This window comes from Mytilus galloprovincialis, chromosome 2 (assembly GCF_965363235.1).
Source record: "Mytilus galloprovincialis chromosome 2, xbMytGall1.hap1.1, whole genome shotgun sequence".
In the NCBI taxonomy this organism is placed as follows: Eukaryota; Metazoa; Mollusca; class Bivalvia; order Mytilida; family Mytilidae; genus Mytilus; species Mytilus galloprovincialis.
This window is the reverse complement of record NC_134839.1, coordinates 39,404,785-39,410,013: the sequence shown is the minus strand read 5'-3', so window position 1 is coordinate 39,410,013 and position 5,229 is coordinate 39,404,785. Positions and strand designations below refer to the sequence as shown.

Sequence of the window (5,229 nt, the reverse complement as noted above, 5' to 3'; positions counted from 1 at the left end):
TCGTGTATAAGAACAAATATTGACCAACAAGCCAACAGGTTTGTATTTTATTAATCATTAAATCTGTCAATATGTTAAAAGAATAAGAGTTAATTTGCAAGTCCCAGATGTATTGCAAAACTCAAGAAAATCTAAGTTAAGGTATAATGTACTGTTCAAACAAGTTTTTATTTTAGATAAATGCCAATATTTTACTTTCCTCAACACTGATATCCCATATTTCAGTCAGTAATTGCATATAATAAATGCTAGTGAACTTGAAATTAAGGATACTACTGATGAAAGGACTGCTTCATACATAGAAATTTTCTCAATATGGAGGCCTTCACACTAAAATCAATGACAAGCGGGATGATTTCAACTTCCCAATTATCAATTTCTCATCAGTAACATATCCTCTGCTCTGTTATATTGTCTATCTCAATTGATGTTATGCTCGTGCATATTCACACTATACCGAAACTCACTCCTTATGCAGAATCTACTCAAATTGTTACGAGGAGGATAGCTTAAAAATGACTCCGTAAATTTTACGGACACATCTTGAATTGGTTGTTCAATCAATGTGTCCGTGTTTATACGAACTAATGTTAAGTTTGGACTTGCAGGTTAGTTACACAAGTGTTTCAGTTTCTGTTATCCTGTGGTGTTTTTCATTGATGGAATATGTTTGTTATTGTTCTATTGACTGTTGTATTTGTTAGTGTTTCTGTTATGAATATTCTCGAGCTTGTTTATGTGATATTTTTGTCTAGTAGTGTTTGTGATATTTTGTTTACAGTCATTAAGCAGGAGGTTTAGCTAGCCATGAAACCAGTACAACCCACCTTTTTTTTTTAAATGTCCTGTACTGTACGACGTCAAGAATATGGCAGTTGTTATCAAATACTAGTACTTGGTTTCTAAGTGTTTTGGTTAATGTTGCACTTCAGTGTTTCGGTTAATCCTTTATTTTCCTCAGTTTTACATGTAACCCAGATTTGTTTTTTCAACACTGGTATACTGCTGTTGCTTTTATTTACAGGCTACAGGTCAAAATTGTAAATGAATTAAATTTAATCTGATCTTCAATTTCCATTTTCTCTCAGTTACTGAACTTGAACAGACTATTACAACCTGCCAGCTATGTATCATTGTCATCAACTTACTGAACATGCCAATCAAACAACTCTTCTCCGTTAACAACCTCATATTCAAACAGTTAAAAGATATCCTATCAAATCACAGAGATATATCTCTACTTTATGAAACTTGGAAAAAAGCCAACATAGAAATTATGAAAAGTCAAAACATTCAGTCAATAAAATAATCTAAACGAAAATGCCAGTTTCCAAAAGATAGTTGAACATAATGTCAGCTCCTTCAGAGGGAAGCTTGGACAGAGAATAATTAAAATTTCAATTCAAAATCTGATGACAATACATTTCCTGAATTTTCCAATTTGCTGGATTTTTTTTTAATCAAAGTGATTAATTCCAAAGCTAATGCATTAAAACATACCAAGACCAGATGTAAGATTCTTTTCAAACAAAGGCATAACTCAATGGAGCAGTATAGGATGATAAATAAAGTTTTCACTTGACCATCATTATAAACCTGTTCAAAGTCATAAAAAATACGATGATATTTTGATTTTTGATGCTTTTTTTAAGAATTATTTTACATAAATATGACAAAACATAGCAACACAAAGAAACACAAGTACAGAAAGTCATCACATCGTCAGCTCCTGAAAAATAAAATGATCAAAGTTAATTAAAACAATGGTTATATACCAATAAAGACTCGATACTACTTAAATAATTTCTACATTTTTATGTTTACTATTGGGTCAAGAATATTCTTAAAAAACAGTGTACATCAAGCCATTCAATAAAAATCAGTGTCTCCATTGTAACTTTAAGACAGTTCTTTTTTCAAGAATGTTATCACCTTGACAATTTATCAATGATTCACTGGAGGACAAAAGAGCTATTTACCCATGAATAACCGTGTGTGTACAGCACATATTGATTTGTTACAGTAAAAACATAGATCTTTGGTTTTGTAGCCTGTTATGTTTCAACAGAGACTGTCATAATGATTTGGAATTAAATCTTTACATTGAATTTCAAATTTATGTATTGCCATAGAAACACAGATATGAACACTTGCATCAGATTTGTACTGGCTATATAACAGCAGTACTATCGTCATTTATCGATAGGTCGGGGATAATTATCATCATAGCAAGTGTTGCAAAATATTTTATCTTAAAATATACCATCATGACAATATACCTTAAAAGCATATATTTTTGAATTTTCTTCCTCCAATCTTTCATTCTTGTGAAATGATATGTAAATTATTTTATTTTATTTTCAGACATTGCCACCTGTATGTACATTGCTATACAAGACAGAAAATGTAATTTTTTTAAGTCAATCTTCAATTTTTTCAGGCAGGTCTTGAAAATTTTAATTTGAACACTTACAACATTTTACTTTTTTTGGACAAGGATTTCAGGCAGTTGTGAGATACTCATTCCATTTCAACAGAAACCCACTAATTAAGAATTTGACTTACCATAATTGCATTCACAATGTCATTATTATTATTTTTAAGCGCCTTCACAGCTTTTGTTCGAGGTACATTAGCTTGAGACATCACGAGTTCAATGTCTTTAGCTTCTACTCCAGATTCATCCACCTGAAATTAAAAGTTGAAAGGTTATACATTTTGCATAAGTGTGTAACAGTTATACAAATGCTTTTTTGTAACATTCTTAGTAATAAATCACTGGTTGAAAGCTTTAAATATAATCAATTCCCTTGTTTTTTCATTGTTTCTTTTTACTGGAAAAGAGGCTTGCATCAGATTTGTACTGGCTATATAAAAGCATCAATATCGTCATTTATCGATAGGTCGGGGATAATTCATCATAGCAAGCTGATGGTGTTTAAGAACACATCTCTTCAAGTGTATGAGTTTATTGAATAAAAGCAGCATCCAATAGAATAGCAAAGGAAAGTGTTCATTTATGTTGTAATAATAGCAAACGACTTTGCATAATGGTTTTATCAGTTTATTAGACATAAGACTGATATTGGTTATGCCTAGTATTTGTGACAATATCTAAATCTTTCCATTCAAATATCTATGGAACTTTTGTCTGCCTCTTGAGCAGGCTCATGTGTAACTAAAACAAAATTTAATGTATCCTGCAAGATCAGACTTTGGAAACTACTAGTTTACATGTATATATTGAAGTTTATATTACTATTAAACCAAGAGTTCCAAATGGTGAAGTTGAAATCATCCCTTCGTAAATTTTACGGACGCCATCACGAGTTGGTTGACCGTTATGGAATAACCGTTTCACAAATGATATCGGATATGTTCCTTACGTCGTAACTACAATCCCCTTCCCTTTCATGAATATGACCTACCGAATTAGACTATTTACCGGATTTGTAATCACTTAAGCAACACGACGGGTGCCACATGTGGAGCAGGATCTGCTTACCCTTCCGGAGCACCTGAGATCACCCCTAGTTTTTGGTGGGGTTCGTGTTGTTTATTCTTTAGTTTTCTATGTTGTGTCGTGTGTACTATTGTTTTTCTGTTTGTCTTTTTTATTTTTAGCCATGGCGTTGTCAGTTTGTTTTAGATTTATGAGTTTGACTGTCCCTTTGGTATCTTTCGTCCCTCTTTTATATGGAAGACAAGACTTAGATTTTAACGTTATCTTGTAAACAGTAAAACTTTCTCTCTCTCAACATTTAGTGACAAGTTTCCTGAATAGTGATAGGAACTTAACAAGACTGTTATAAAGGCAGACATACAGCTTTAAATTTTTGATGGACAAAACCCTGACATTTCTCTATTAGGCAAAATTGAAAGCTTGCATCAGATTTGTACTGGCTAAAAAACAGCAACACTATCGTCATTTATCGATAGGTTGGGGATAAGTATCATCATAGCAAGCTTACAACTCCCTAATTAAATTTTATTGTACATAAACTCTTTTTTTCTTCTAGAAGATGTCAAAACTTGCTTTTTTTGTACATTAATACAATTGATACATTTTTTGTAGTGATAGAGATACATGTGAGATAGTGAATTTTAAGTAAATTTATGCAAATATGATTTTTTCCATATAACTATCTGGATCATTCTTCTATACATGTTATTACAATTGTTAAGTATTAATCTGCACGTTGTCAAACTACCCCAAAAGTGATTTTGAAATAATTATATATTACAATGTATTAGTTAAATTGCATTTAATATTACTTCAGAAACATCAAATCTACATGTACATGAAACTCTTAAGAAGTGATATCATAACCATAAAAATATTGAAGCAACCATAAAACAGAGGTGGTGTTGCCAACTCATTTGTGCAGAAGTAATTATTTCTATGAAATCATGAAGAGGGCGTGTAATTACAACTTCAACTACATGTAAGTGTGTAAAGGTTCACTACAAAATTTTACTCTGTTTGCTGTTTGAGCAGTTTGAATCTTTATTAATATACTGCTGCAAATTAATTTTTCTTTACAACTGAAGAATATTATTCATGAAAAGTGTTGAGCACTAAGGTTTTTTTTTAAAAACCATTTTTTTAAGGAAGTAGTAATTGAACATGTTTACATCAGATTTGTACTGGCTATATAACAGCATCACTATCATCATTTATCGATAGGTCGGGGATAGGTATCATCACAGTAAACATGCAATCCTGATAAAAACTCCAGCCACTAAAGGATTCACTTTTATGATTACAGTGTGACATCTCCAATAGTAAAAGAATAGAGATAGACTATTACTTTAATAATATATCCTGGTGAATGCAAGACGCTTAATCCTTACCAATCATCACTTCTGGATCAACCCATTTCTATTTTTGTGTCAAACATATTCACTTAGAAGACCGAAGCTGTTCAACTCATTCAGTCCATAAACAAGAGTGCACACGCTGAAATGTCTCGCCTTTACTAATCATTGATATTATGTTGATAGTCCTAAATATAAAGCTTTATTACAACTGTCACATAAACTTAATTAACCAAGAAAACTAAACATTGACCAATGAACCATGAAAATGCGGTCAAGGTCAGATGAACCAGGCAGGCATGTACAGCTAACAATTCTTCCATACAACAAATATAGGCTTATTTTTAAATGTTAGCCGGATATAATAATATCCTATTATTATTACATAATATTGGACAATAATGGATATAT

At 31.6% G+C, this 5,229-nt stretch overlaps 1 long non-coding RNA gene across 1 annotated transcript; it reads right to left on the bottom strand.

Annotated features, from left to right (window-relative positions):
• Window positions 1-1,626: 1,626 nt before the first annotated feature.
• On the bottom strand, window positions 1,627-4,874 carry LOC143063572 (uncharacterized). The gene is made up of 3 exons (XR_012975049.1): window positions 4,855-4,874; window positions 2,566-2,688; window positions 1,627-1,729 (listed from the first exon to the last, which is right to left on the bottom strand). It is a non-coding gene; the product is annotated as an uncharacterized LOC143063572 (long non-coding RNA).
• Window positions 4,875-5,229: the final 355 nt, after the last annotated feature.